Below are 15,891 nucleotides of genomic sequence, written 5' to 3'. Positions count from 1 at the left end.
GCTAAGAATGAAGTGATTCTTAATACATAGTAGTATTTCCTTCCAGAACAACATTCCAAACTCAGAGACTAAAAATATTCCAGATGTGTTTAAAATCACATCATTTATTTCAAATTTCTTATAAGATTAGCACCTTATTTCCTGGCTTTCCTTTTCATAACATTTATATTTTTGCACTTAAGAGAAATATAAAACTCAGGCTTGACTTATGAAACTCTCCTCTATTATAAGCCCTGAATATTTGAAGATACAATTACAGGAACAACTCAGAGATATTGTGGGTTTGGTTTCAGACCACTGGAATAGAGCAAAAATCAAAATAAAGTGATTCAAATGAATTTTTTTATTTCCTAGTGCATATAAAAATTATATTTACACTGTTTTATAGTCTGTTAAGTGGGCAATAGCATTCTGTCTAAAAAAAAAAAGGTACATACTTTAGTTTAAAAATACTTTACTGTTACAGAATGGGAGAAGATATTTGCAAATGATGTATCAGACACAGGGTTAGTATTCAGAATATATAAAGAACTCATCAAAATCAACACTCCAAAAATAAATAATCTAGTTAAGAAATAGATAGAAGACATGAACAGACATTCTCCAAAGAAGACATAAAAAGGGCTAGCAGACACATGATGAAATGCTCAACATCACTCAGTCATCAGGGAAATCCAAATCAAAATCACATTGAGATACCACCTCACACCTGTCAGAATGGCTAAAATTAACAACTCAGGAAACAACATATATTGGTGAGGATGCAGAGAAACCTTTGCACCGTGGGTTGGAATGCAAATTGGTGCAGCCACTGTAGAAAACAGTGTGGAGGTTCCTCAGAAAGTTAAAAATAGAGCTGCCCTATGAGCCTGCAATTGCACTACTAGGTATTTACCCCAAAGATATAGATGTAGTGAAAAGAAGGAGCACGGGCACCCCCATGTTCACAGCAGCAATATCCACAATAGCCGAACTGTGGAAAGAGCCAAGATGCCCTTCAACAGATGAATGGATAAAGAAGATGTGGTCCATATATACAATGAAATATTACTCAGTCATCAGAAAGGATGGATACCCAACTTTTGCATCAGCGTGGATGGGACTTATGCTAAGTGAAATAAGTTAAGCAGAGAAAGTCAATTATCATATGGTTTCACTTATTTGTGGAAGATAAGGAATAGCATGGAGGACATTAGAAGAAAGGGAAAAATGAAGGGCGTGGGAATCAGAGGGGGAGAAGAAACATGAGAGACTATGGACTCCGAGAAACAAACTAAGGGTTTTAGAGGGGAAGGGGTGGGAGGGTAGGTTAGCCCAGCGATGGGTGTTAAGGAAGACACATATTGCATGGAGCACTGGGTGTCATACACAAACAATGAATCTTGGAATTCTACATCAAAAACTAAGGATGTACTGTATGGAGACTAACGTAACATAATAAAATAAAATAAAATAAAAAGTTAAAAACAAAACTATCCTACCACTCAGCAATTGTACCACTAGATTTTTATCCAAAGGATATAAAAATATTGATTCAAAGAGGCACAAGCACCCCAATATTTGTAGCAGTAACATCCACAGTAACCAAATCATCGAAAAAGCTCAAATGTCTGTTGATTGATGAATGGGTAAAGAAGATGTGGTATATATACACAATGGAATATTACTCAGTCATTAAAAAAGAAAGAAATCTCACCTTTTGCAACATTGTGGTTAGAACTAGAGTGTATTATGCTAAGTGAAATATGTCAGAGAAAGACACATATTCTACGATTTCACTCCTTTGTGGAACTCAGATGAAGACAGGGGAAGGGAAGGAAAAATAAAGTAAGATGAAAACAGAGAGGGAGGTAAACCATAAGAGACCTTTAAGTATAGAGAACAAACAGGGTTGCTGAGGGGAGGAGGGGAAGAGATGTGCTAAATGGGTGACAGGCATTAAGAAGGACACTTTTGGGGATGAGTACTGGGTGTTTTATGTAAGTTATGTGAAACTAAATTTTACTCCTGAAACATTATATGTTCACTAACTTGAATTTTAAAAAATGCTTTACTACTAAAAAATGCTAATCATCATCTGCACTTTCAGAGAACCATAATCTTTCTTCTGGTGGAGGATCTTGACTCAATGTTGATGGCTGATGACTGATTAGGTGGCTGCTGAAGATCTAGGTGGCTGCAGCAATTTCTTAAAATAAGACAACAATGAAGTCTGCTGCATTGATTAACTCGTCCTTTCATGAATGATTTCTGGGCAACACAAAATACTGTTTGACAGCATATTATCCATAGGAGAACTTCTTCCAAAATTGGAGTCTGACTTCTCAAACCCTGTCGTTGCTTTCTTTATAAACCAACTGTATGCAAGATTCTCAATCCTTGGTTGTCATTTCAACAATCTTCACAGCATCTTCACAGAATAAATGCCATTCAAGAAACCACTTTCTTTGTCCATTCATAAGAAGCAATTCTACATCCATTCCAGTTCTATTACAAGATTATAGCAATTTAGTCCTACCTTCAGGTTCCACTTCTAATTCTAGTTCTCCTGCCATTTCTACCATATCATCAGGTACTTCCCTCCACTGAAGTCTTGAACCCCTCATGAGGGTTGGCCTCAACATTTTCCCAGCTCCTGTTTATGTAATTTTGAACTCTTCTCATGAATCACAAATGTTTTTCATGGAATCTAGAATGGTGAATCATTTACAGAAAGTTTTAAACTTCCTTTCCCAAATCCATGAGAGGAATCACCACCTAGAATAGCTATAGCCTTAGGAAAGGTATTTCCTAAATAATGACTTGAGAGTCAAAATTGGTCCTGATCCATAGGCTGCAGAACTGATGCTGTGTTAACAGGCATGAAAACAACATTCATTTCTTTGTCCCTCTCCATCAGAGCTCTTGGGTCAGTAGGTGTATTAATGAGAAGTCATATTTTGAAAGAAATCCTTTTTTTTTTTTTTTTTGAGCAGTAGGTCTCAATAGTGGGCTTAAAATATTTAGTAAACCATGCCATAAAGAGATATGCTGTCATCCAGGCTTTGTTGTTTTATAAAGCAGCTTTAGCATAAATCTTAAGGGCGTGAGGACTCAGAATGATAAATAAGCACTGGTTTCAACTTAAAGTTATCTTGTGCACTAGCCTCTAATGAAAGAGTCAGCCTGTCCTTTGAAGCTTTGAAGCCAGGCACTGATTTCTCTTCTCTAGCTATGAAAGTTCTAGATGGCATCTTCTTCCAGTATAAGGCTATTTTGTCTACATTGAAAATCTGTTGTTTAGTTTAGCCACCTTCATGAATTATCTTAGCTGGATCTTCAGGAGAACTTGCTAGAATTTCTCCATCTGCACCTGCTTCTTCACCTTGCACTTTGATGTCACAGAGACGGCGCCTTTCCTCAAATTTCATGAACCCACCTCTGCTAGCTTCAGACTTTTCCTCCTCAGCTTCCTCACCTCTCCCAGCCTTCACAGAACTGAAGAGAGTTAGGGCCTTGCTCTGGATTAGGCTTTGGCTTAAGGGAATGTTGTGGCTGATTTGATTTTCTATCTAGACCACTCGGACTTTCTCCATATCAGCAATAATACTGTTTTGCTTTCTTAGTTAGTACTTGTGTGTTCACTGGAGAAGCATTTTTTATCTCCTTCAAGAACTTTTCCTTTGCACTCAGAAGTTGGCTGTTTGCACAAGACATCTAGCTTAATGGCCTATCTTGGCTTTTGACATGTCTTTCTTGCTAAGCTTCATCCTTTCTTGCTTTTGATTTATTAGCACCACACTCTAACCAACTGAGCTAACCAGCCAGAACTTGCTTTTGATTTAGAGAGATATGTGACTCTTCCTCTCACCTGAAGACTTTGAAGCACTATAGGGTTGTTACTTGGTCTAATTTCATATTGCTGTGTCTCAGGGAGAAACAAGGCCCAAGAAGAGGAGAGAGATGGGGGAAGCAGTGGAGCAGTCAAAACACACACAACATTTATCAGTTCAGTTCACCATCTTACACGGGTACAGTTCGTGGCACCCCAAAACAATTACAATAGTAATATCAAAGGTCACTGATTGTAGATCACCATAACAAATAAAATAACAATGTAAAAGTCTGAAATACTGTGAGAATTACCAAAATGTGACACAGGGACATGAAGTAAACAAATGCTGTTGGAAAAATGGCACCAACAGACTTGCTCAGTACAGGGTTGTTACAAACCTTCAATTTGTGAAAAAACACAGTTTCTCTGAAGTACAATAGGTAAAACACAATCAAATGAGTTATGCCTTTCTATCAGTATTGGGAGGAGGGAAAGAGAAGGATTGTATCTCATAAATATTAGTGAAAGCTTCCTTGGTATCTTCTAAACTCCTAAACTCCTAAACTTCTAAACTCCTCTTCTCATCCCCTCACCTCCTTATTGCACAGCTCCCACATGCTCTTTTCGCACACAGGCCTCTGAAACAATCGAACATTCGATCTGTCTCCTTCTCCGCTGTGCTCTGCTTCTTCATCACATATCATAACTGAGCATTTCTTATTGTTCCAGTGACCACCTTAGAGTGTGCTTACACAGTCATGAACTCAGAAGATAAAGGGAAGCAACTAGAAAAGATGAATTGGTTCAAGTTGATTCTAGGAGACTGGATATTTCTTTCTTTCTTTCTTTTCTTTTAAAGATTTTATTTTTTTATTTAACTATTTGACCGAGAGAGACCACAAATATGCAGAGAGTCAGGCAGAGAGGGAGAGAGGAGTAAACAGGCTCCCCGCTGAGCAGAGAGCCCGACTCGGGGGCCAGATCCCAGGACCCTGAGACCATGACCTGAGCCGAATGCAGAGGCCCAACCCGCTGAGCCATCCAGGCACCTCCAGACTGTGTATTTCTACAACAATCATAGTGAATATTTTACATAATGATTATTTTGCTCCAAGTACGGCTCCAAGCACTTTGTATATATTAAATAAACAAACAATTAAACAACTATTTCTCTCAACTCCCTATAACACAGGTTCCATTATCAACCCCTTTTATGGTCAAGAAAGCTGAGGCTCAGAAACACTGACAAGTAACTGCTGCTGTCACTGAAATTCAGTCTCAGTTTAGCTTCAGAACCTGGGCTCTTTATGAATAATGATGATGACATCAGCAAAGTAATAATACTAAAAGTTAGAAGCATTATTAGGTGCCAAGCATGCCCTAAGTATTTGATAGATATCCATTCACTTATTGAAGAAACAACATTAGACAGAAGTCAAAAAGACCAGGATTCCACTTCAAATCCTGGTACTGATTAACCATAAAATTTGAGGAAGTCACTTCAACCAGTTTGCGTCTCGGTTTCCACATACACATTGAAGTTACTGTATCAGCTGTTCTCTTGACTCTAATATTGTATTTATAGTCTGCCCACTCAGAATAAACCAATGGGAGGGGTCCTTGAGATGAATGCAGGGGTACTAGAATAAAATTATATTCTTGCTCTGAAGAAATGTGTACACTAACTCAAGCAATATCAATGACTAAGGACCAACAAAGACTTCACAAGATACTCAAAACTGATATTTGGTGGATTAATACAGAATATAAAATAAAATTTGGTAATTGCTATGTACTGAATTATGCCCCTTCACCCCAAATTCATATGTTGAAGTGCTAATCCATACTGTGACTATATGTGGTGTTAAGGCCTTTTGGAGGTAAGATTAAATGAGGTCATAAGAGTGGGGCTCTAAATTATAAGGGTAGTATCTTTAAGAAGAGGAGGAGACACCAGAGATTTTAATCTCTCTCTCTCTACCATGTGAGAACACAACTAGAAGGAATCCATACACAAGCCAAGAAAAGATCCTTTGCCAAGAACTGAATCTCTCTGCACCTTGATTTTGGAGTTCTTAGCCACTGGGAGAAATAAATTTCTGTTGTTTAAGCCACCCAGTCTATGACATTTTGTTAATGGCAGCCCAAACAAAGAATAATTAAAGAAAAAAAAAAAATCCTTGCCACTATAAAGGAAAAGACTGCTGAATTTAATTGTATATTTTAAAAAATTATAAGACAAAAACAATTATACAGTCAAAAGATACCTGAGAAAATATCTGCAGCACATGTTATGGAACTAGATTATTAGTCTATGAAAAACTTATAAAATCAATGTAAAAGATTAACAGAAAAACTGGTAAAAATATATGAACATGTTTGTATCCATGATGCCTAGTCCAGTTCCTTGAGAGAGATAACTAATGATTAATTGAACTAAATACATAAATTATATAATTTTGGGTTTTTTAGTTTTTTAAAGCACACAACCTATAAAAATAGAGGGATTTAGACAATGGCACATAAATTTTATAGGATTATTGTAGAAAATTTTATAGAAATATAAAATTAGAATATTATATTAAAAACAAAAAAGGTATATAAAAGCCAGTGAACATTTTGAAAACTACTCAACCTCACTTGTAATTGACAATAAATAATATAAGTAATACTATAATAAATTAGATATATACATATCTAAATAAGATTGTATTTTTCTTAATCAATTTATAAGTTGGTAATACCTACTGTTGGTGAGGAGAGAAAACTGGTAGAGCCTTTTAAGAGGGATGTTGTTGATCAAAATTAAAAATATAAATACTTACGGCCCAGCAATTCTATTTCTAGGAACTGATGCTACCAATATACTCCAAAACCAATCATCAAGACAAATGAACATTTATATTCATAACCAGTTGTTTATAATAGTAAAAAAACAACTTCATAGGTTCATTCATGGAGGACTAGTTCAATCCATTATGATACACCTTGTCAACAGACTCTTATGCAGATGTTAAAACAGAATGAAGACTGCATTGAGTTAAGGGGAGGGGGTAAGGTCTAGACTTTCATATATTACCACTGCTATGAATTATTAAAAGCATACACACACGCATGGGCATACATACACACACAGACACAGGCATACACACACACTATACTGATACTGTCATAAAGATTTTTCTGGTAGAAAACATGAGAAATTTAACAATGGCTTTCCGAAAGAAGATGTTGGAGAGGCATACTTTCATTTACTGTTCTATTTTGGTGTGTGTGCCAATAATATATATTTAAGACTTTAAGACTATAACTCTTAAAAATAGAGCATTTATATAAAAAGTCTTCAAATTATGGGTCTATCTTTAATTTCTAAGAATCAACTCCCCTTCCTGAAAAGACTGAATATTCAACCATCAGTATGGTGGACAATAAATAAAGCTAACATTTCTTCCTTTCCATAGCAGTATCTTTATCTTTAGCAATTTCTCTTTTACAAACAAACAACACTGATTTTGTCCTGAGCACTCCTCCCTCCTTGTTCCCGTACAGGCACTCAGCTGCCAAATCCAGCAGATGCTCCTGCATTCGCACTGTCGGACCCTGGCTCAGGTATTCATTATCATTTACTAGACAACAGTAATGGTACAAGGAGATGTTGTTACTGAGATCTATGTGACAGCCACTTCACAGATTCTGCTTTCTAATTCCTACAGCAATCACAGAAGGTTGGTATTAACATCTCGTTTTTCTGGATACCCACAATATGATCATACTTAAAAAATGATGTAATTGGGTAGATGAAAAGCAGTGTCTCATTGCTTGAAGCCAAATTTCTCTAACTCCTAAAAGAGTGAACATATTTTTATTCATTTATTGACCATTATATTGTCCTGCGGGATCACCTGTCCTGTATTTTCCCCATTTTTTGGTTGGGTGGTTTGTCCTTAGCTTATTTATTATAGTAGTTTCTCATATATTTAGGATCTTTTTCCCTCAACTTTTTTTTTCTTAAATTTCATACCTATGTTAAAATTGCCAAGAATGGTATAATGAACATCTATGTACACCTCAACTATATTCACCAATTACCAATTGTTAACATTTTGCACCTCTCTTTCAATCCTCTACTCCCAACTCTCTCTCCCACTGGGTAGACTTCCCAACATGGTGACACTTCTCATCCAAATACTTCAGCACATATTCTGTGCCTCATTATACTTTCTGTTCTCCTAGCACTTCATAGATCCTTTCTCCAGCCTAACGAACCCCCACAACTTCTTGTATCATACATTTACTGTCTCCTTTCCTTGGAATGTATTTTTGCCATTTTCCCTATATCCAAAACTTATCCACCCTTCAAGGTCCAACTCAGATGTCCCTTGATCCATGAAGCCTCCCTTCTCAATTTTCCTTCTGTTGTCTATGCAATGGCATATCACTTATTGCTTTCTTCTTGGCACCACCATTATTTATATATATGTCTCACATTCCTAACAGTCACAAGCACTTAAGGACAGGAAGTGTGTCCAACAGCAACTTGTATTTTCCACAGATCTTAGCACAGCAACTTGCAAATAGGAAACACTCAATAAGTATCTGCAAAATCACTGAATAAATATATGTTTGTGAGAAAAACAGAGGGAAATAAGATTCTATTTCCAGGGCACCTGGGTAGCTCAATCAGTTAATCGCCTGCCTTCAGTTCAGGTCATGATCCCAGAGTCCTAGGATCTAATCCCACATCAGGCTCCCTGCTCAGCAGGCAGTTGGCTTCTCTGCCTCTTGCATGGCTCCTGTGCATTCTCACTCTCTCTCTCTCTCTCTCTCTAGCTCTCTGTCTCTCTTGTTCACTCTTTTTCTCTCTAAATAAATAAATAAATAATCTTAAAAAAAAAGATTCTATTTCCAACCCCTTCAAAGATTCTTTGTGATTTTCTACAAATCATTTAACTTTAGCAGTGATAATATCAATTATAAAATAATAGCTCTTTTATTTTTGTCAAGACCAGGCCCTTTATATATGCCATTCACTGTTTCACTTAATCTCCACAACAGCCTTATGAAGTAGACATTATTACCATATTACAAGTAAACAGAAGTGTAGAGAGATCGAGTAACATGTCTATGCAGGTAGGGTATTGGTCTAGGATTTCTGTCACATTTATCTTGTTATTGTTTATATTGCTCATTTCACCTGTAGCTGTAAAATGACTTGTTTAAAACTGGATGTTTGTGCCTACTTAGAGATAGATGAGTTCAATGACTAATGTTATTTAGCCAAAAAAAACCAACCAAACAAACAACAACAACAAAAACCCAAACCAAAACAGAAAAATAACTCACACTTAATAACAGATAATTAAAGAAAAGTTGATATTTTCTGTTATATGCAAAAAGTGACATAACAATCTCTGGAACTCTATAATAGCTTGATTTAACTTTTAACTTTTTGATTTATCATGAACAGCCCAATACTTAGAGAGGCACGCTCTTCAAGCACATAAAAAATGAAGGTACTTTTCCTTTGGAGGGTCCTGGTGATGAGCTTGGTGATGTTAGCTGCTTTTCCACCAAAATCCTGCTGATGGGAATCTGTGACTTCTCTATTAAATATTTTCTATTACCTTGGAAAAAGCTCAGGCCAAGAGTCTAATGCCAGGGTCCCTCTGTTATCAAACAAGGGATCTGGTTCCTTTCTCACAGTTCTGAGGCTTACCAGGCCAAATACAACTTCTCCGGCTGAACAGGGCTGTGGGACTTGAAATAACTTGGCTATCATTTCAGTTGTCTTAGAGCTATAATTTCAGTTGTCTTAAAGTCTGACACCAAAGTAACTGATAGGCTTTGATCTTGAGACAAAATAAGAAAAAAAGTTAGTGCATAACCAACTTTTATCACATTCTGTTTCCCTGAATTATATAGACAGTCTCCCAAACCACCACTGTGTTTAGTTTTAAACATACACACTCTTTTTTTTTTTTTTTTAAGATTTTATTTTTTTAAGTAATTTCTAGACCCAACATGAGGTTCAAACTCACAACTCCAAGTTCAGGAGTTGCACGTTCCATCTACTGAGCCTGCCATGTACCCCATAAAGACATACTCTAATGAAATCTATTAGCTCATTTAAAAAGAGAAGCAGTGCCAAGACAAGTAGTAGATCCACATTCCCAGAGAGAACTTCAGCCTCACTGGTCTAGTCTCAGTCTCTGTGGTCAAGTCAAAGAATCAGCTTCTAATTCAACAGTGGGAGAAAGGAGTTGACTGTTTTATACACATGAACTCCAGATTTGAAATTAGGGATCCTGGAATTAGGAGCCTAGTCTCCAGGCTACAAGACTCTCAGCAAATCACTTGCCCAACCCCTAAGAGCCTCAGAGTCCTGAGCTATAAAATGTAGATGACCATTCCTCCACCGGGCAGGATTTGTGATATAATGGATGTAAAGACATTTAGCAGTTACCTAGCTTTAAAAATGCTCAATAAATGTTAATAAATACAACCTATGAGGAATCTCAAATCATATTTTTTAGAGATTATGATAATGTAAAGTGTAATATATATGACACCATTAAAGTTCGAGTGTTTGAGTTTTAATCATTTAATGGTAAGATTTGTTAAAGACATCCTGGATTCTGATATTTGAAGGACTAAATTTTACTCATATTTTATACCTTATCCAGAAAAATGAATCAACAAATGTGTGTTACTTCTCCATTGAATAAGTAAATGAATACAGGAAATAGGTTTTGAGGTTATAAGCAACCCTGCTCATAAGAAACTGTATTGAAATTCACAAAAGGCAATCATAATGCTTTGCAATTCCAATTACTGATAGCATTGCTCACCCTAATAGTTATTAAGGGCTTAAAGTTTGTTAGGAATTGGGAAATTATGGGAAAAGGATACAGAATATGTAAAAGATAGTTATTTAAATCAGAATCCTAGATCTGGGAAGGTTCTGAGCAGGAGAAGCCAAGAAAACTTGAGCCTTTCCCCTTCTACTTTATCAGTTAGGTTACTTGAAGTTATTTAAATGTACCGAGTTTAAATGCGCCTGCATGGCATGTACTTTTTGCTTTTAATTGTAACTGCAGATTTAGCAGGCATAAAGACAGAAAATTCAAATTGTGAAAAATGAAAATAAATGGTTGTAAATATAGAGACGATAAAAAAGCAAGAGGGATTTTGGGACAAACTAAGACTCAGAGCAATTTGGAAGACAAAAAGAGACTAACAAATCTTGATTCATTTTCTTCAAGGAGAGAGATATTGAAGCTCAAAAGGGGTGCTATCATCCTGCCAGTTTAATATTGATGTGCTATGTGGTTGAAATTTCTAATTGTCTACAAAGATGTAACATAATATGTCATCTTCACTTATGAAGAAAATTTCTGCTTCACTCAAAAAAGGACATATAAACCCATGCCCTCAGTACAGTAAGTAGCAATTAACTCTATTTTTTAATATGTCCCAGAGCAACTTTTTAAAAATCTTTATTACAATTCTCACATACATATTAATATAAAATATACCAGAGTTTTTAGATATTGGCCCCTCAAACATGAACCCTGAAAAATGTGTGAAGAGGAAAACAATGTCACATACCCATTTGTGATTGTACAAATCAATGTCTCCAAGAAGAGCAAGCTGGATTGTGGGTTATTCTTGTTACCAAACAAGAAAAACAGTCTGTGTCTGTGCGGCCAAGGTGGGGGCGGCAGGGGGGTGGGGGGAGCGTTAAAAACACTGCTAAAAGCAAAGAGAATTCTTGGAACTATTTGACCTATTTTGAGTTGAAAAATAAAGTATACCTTAGCCCCTCAGTTCCTGGTCCACTCAAATATTTGGGACTACGAAGCTATATTTCATTAAATTGCTGGTCAGTTGTCAGGGACTGAGCCACACAAAAGGCACATGAAGTCCTCTTCTAAGAGTTAATACATCTTCTGCAAGGTCCCCAAACATCCCTAACTCTAATCAGTAATTGTCATTAAAAGCTCTCATTATGTGAAGGAAGTGTCATTAGAGCATCTTGCCCTCACAGGGTGTACAGTACCAAGAAGGCTGGAAGGGTTCATAAATTAGTGCCAATTCACTCTCTCTCTATCTACCACGCAATCTGCGGCAAGAGAGAAAATCGTATTTATACACATTAAGGCAAAAGCCCACTGGCCCCGGCAAAATTAACCTAAACACAAACTGTGGTTATTTGAGGGACTCCCCATTTCATTATGTGTCTCAGAAATAAAAGAGATAAAGTTTGCCGCCATCAATAACAGTGAACATATCTGCTGAATCCCGCAGATTCCAAGACATTAATAATTCAAAATCTTGTGGGAATTTTGTCATGGTGGAGATACGACTTGTCTGCAAACAGAGCTCGGGGGAAGCTCAGTATGATCTATTCTTCTATATATGCACAACTGCTGCATTCATCACGACACAGAGAAGAACACAGGATTCTCCAGCATCTCTACAATGGAAATTTTGGAATATATATCATAAAGTTTGTTATGTATAACATAATTAATTCCCAATCTCACGTGAAGAGTAATAATCACGATAGGTCATCATACCTTATAGATTAAAAGGATTGGTAAATACATTTTCTCTCCCTCATCTCTTAAACATATAGGCCACTATTCAAAAACTATTGAGATGAGTGGTCAGATGGAAAAAATATGAGAGAAAAACATGTTGGGCTCTCTGCCTATCGGAAGACAGAATGTGTGTGTGTGTGTGTGTGTGTGTACACAAAAATACATGTGTACATATTTATATGTGTATACATATTTGTATACATACACATACACATAGGTAGTATGTTTATATATACTTGTGTATATATGTACATACATATATATACACACTCACACAGCCATGATCCCCAGATTTACTTAATAACTAGAAATTGACAACATCATTTACATCGCTGACTATTGTTCTGGGACCAACACCTGAGAAGAAAACACTAGAAAAAATATCCACCAATATTAGTCCCCAAAAGTCCCTTTAGAGACTACCCAGACCCTTAATTCTTGATAAAAGATTTCAAACCATTCTCAATATTAAGGCCAGAACAATCTTTCTAAAACTCAAATCTAATCATGTCATTTCTCTGTGGACATTTTCCCTATTGCCCTTAGAATAAAGCCCTAAATCCTCTTTAACAAGGCCCAGGAGACCCTGTGGGATCTAGCTACTCTAGCCTACCTCAGCCTCATTTCAAGCCATTTTCCACTTCATTTTCTGAGCTCCATGCACAATGGCCTTCTTTCAGTTCTTTGGAAACATTATGGGCAATCCTGCCTCAGGGCCTTTGAACATGGTGTTTTCTCTTAGTAATGTTCTCCATTTAGCAAATTCCTACCATTGTTCAGATCTCAGCTTAAAAGTCAATTGCTCAGAGAAGGTTTCCCCTACCCTTTTCCTTTAAAGCTTAATAGGAAATAATTACTATATAGACAATGGAACAGGCAATGTACCCAACTTTTCACATGCATTTTTTTCATTTAGTCTCACAACAACCCCATGAAGTTAGCATTATTATTATCTCTATTTACACATGTGAGAATGGATCCCAGTAAGATTAAGAAATATATGGAAGATCACACAGCTTATAAATGGGGGAAGAGGAATTCACTGAGATGGTCCCTGTGATACATTCTCTCTTCACCTGTGTACTCTTTGGTAACATCTAAGTAGTTGCTTAACGTTTGCTTTCCACATTTGAATGTAACGTCTATAAATGCAGAAAGAGCATCTACCTTGTTCACTAAGATGTTGTTGTAATGAGGCTGGGAACATAGGGATCAACAAAAATCGCTTGTTGAATAAATGAGTATATGATACACTGAGTCATTTCTAGCACAAAGTAAAGAAAGGCTAATTAAAAATGCTCATAAGTCATTACCTATCCAATTCAAGCACTAAATTTGGAAAGCTGAAATGGGCATGAGTTTTTAAGTACTATACGCAGTGCAGTGAATTCCATAGTAAATATAATCTGAATAGGAAATATATGTAGTGTGTCTTTAGGGAAAGGCAATTCTTAGTGCACATCTGACTCTATACTGGAACCTACCTGAGAAAGTAATTTACTCAGAGCACTTTCTGAAAACTCAGTTCTCTGTAGATTTCAGAGTAGGCTACATAGCTCTCAAGTCCAATTTCAAAGTATAAACACACTGAAAATCACAAAGAAATATTGCAGATAATTACAGTAAAATTGTTTCAAATACCCACAGAAGATCTATCTCAATTAATACAGCTAATCCTGAGCCACCCACACGCCCCATACTCTTCTTTTCTACCTTTCTGTAACAAAGTGGTTACTGAACATGGCCAAAGATGTAAGGCAGCTTGCCATTAAAAAATATATTTTTTTTCAAGAAGTGCAAATCATAAATTGTAAAGGCCTATTATACTAGATGAGCATTTATAAGTACAGCAAGACAAAACTCTATAACTTTATTTTTTTTTTAAAGATTTTATTTATTTATTTGACAGAGATCACAAGTAGGCAGAGAGGCAGACAGAGAGAGAGAGGAGGAAGCAGGCTCCCTTCCGAGCAGAGAGCCCGATGTGGGACTCGATCCCAGGACCCCGAGATCATGACCCGAGCCAAAGGCAGCGGCTTAACCCACTGAGCCACCCAGGCGCCCCTATAACTTTATTTTTAACAATACCTATTTAGAGAGCTTATAGAGCCCACCATGTACAAATACAATAAATATGAACAAATGAAAATATGGAGGACCTGCAGAAGATTCAAAGACATCATCCTTCTAAGTCCCTTTTCTTATCCACAGAATCACATTCCCCCATATTCTTATTCATAAGAATAAAATGAATAATCTCTATTTTTCAAAAGCCATGCCTTATTAGATATACTTGAACTTTGTTCAGCTATCAGAAATGTTTAAAAGACATCATGTTCTCTGATCAACAGTTCTACTTCTTCCATGAAGCCCTACCTGACCATTTCTATCTTCCCCCAAATCTGAGTTCTCACTCCTTGTTACCATGTCACCTGTCCCTCATGTACATACTTCCCTATTAAAGCACACAGTTTCTACTCCCTTAAATTTCATATATTTATGTGCACACGTATCTCTTTTTAAAGTAGAAGCTCGGGGCACCTGGGTGGCTCGGTAGGTTAAGCCTCTGCCTTCGGCTCAGGTCATGATCCCAGGGTCCTGGGACAGAGCCCCGCATCGGGCTCTCTGCTTGGAGGACAGCCTGCTTCCCCCTCTCTCTCTGCTTGCCTGTCTGCCTGCTTGTGATCTTTCTCTCTCTGTCAAATAAATAAATAAAATCTTTTTAAAAAATAAATAAATAAAATAAAGCAGAAGCTCAATCAGGGTAGGTTTTTCATCTGATTAAATTTTGTACCTCCTTTCCCATAATAGCACTTGTCATAATGAATGCACGTAAGAGATAGAACAATTCACTCCACAAATAAATAAACATGGCTGTCTGTGAGTGATGTGGAGTCAGGTGCTAATATATCTTTGCCCCCAACAATACTAATGGCAGACATGCTCTCTGGTGCTAACATGTAATATCAAGTGAAAAACCAAAAATAACGAGAGTATGTAAAATGCACAGCACAAATTTCTTATTACAAGAGGGTTTCTACTTTGGTTATTCAATATTTCAATGTATTTTTTAACTGCTAAGGCCCCCCCATTTGTAGATAATTATGTATGCAATTCATTTTTCTTTGCTCAATTTGGACTTTACAGAACTTAACATTCATAAAAATCAGTATGATATCCTTATAAAAGTAAGCCACATTGGCCCTTGAATTCAAGCCACTAGTCATTCTTCTCTGATTATCGGTCAAACTACAAAGTTTTTTCTCTCCACATACTTCCAATATTATTCCTTCTTCTTTCTAGCCCACCTGCTACATAATCATGTCTATCTGAGGAGAATCAATGAGCTAAATAGCTGTGATATCATTGGATATCTTCTTCCCCACCCTAAACACCCTGATTAGTTCAATTCTTTGGCCACAAAGAGGGATCATTATGTTAAATTTTAAGTGAGGAGATAACTAATTTGGCCAA

At 36.6% G+C, this 15,891-nt stretch overlaps 1 protein-coding gene and 1 long non-coding RNA gene across 8 annotated transcripts in view; one reads left to right on the top strand and one right to left on the bottom strand.

Annotated features, from left to right (window-relative positions):
* LOC309863439 overlaps nt 1-7,563 on the top strand; it is a 92,092-nt gene extending 84,529 nt beyond the window's left edge. The window contains exon 9 of one of the 2 annotated variants that reach the window (XR_014311046.1): nt 7,364-7,563. This is a non-coding gene — a long non-coding RNA (uncharacterized lncRNA). Of the gene's footprint in view, nt 1-2,089; nt 2,538-7,363 lie in introns of those variants that run through there. The other variant, XR_014311047.1, reaches the window with a different exon arrangement.
* SLC10A7 (solute carrier family 10 member 7) overlaps nt 1-15,891 on the bottom strand; it is a 251,975-nt gene that overhangs the window by 118,530 nt on the left and 117,554 nt on the right. The window lies entirely within an intron of this gene.

Source organism: Mustela nivalis, assembly GCF_964662115.1.
Source record: "Mustela nivalis genome assembly, chromosome: 4".
Classification (NCBI taxonomy): domain Eukaryota; kingdom Metazoa; phylum Chordata; class Mammalia; order Carnivora; family Mustelidae; genus Mustela; species Mustela nivalis.
This window is presented reverse-complemented; position numbering and strand designations above follow the sequence as displayed.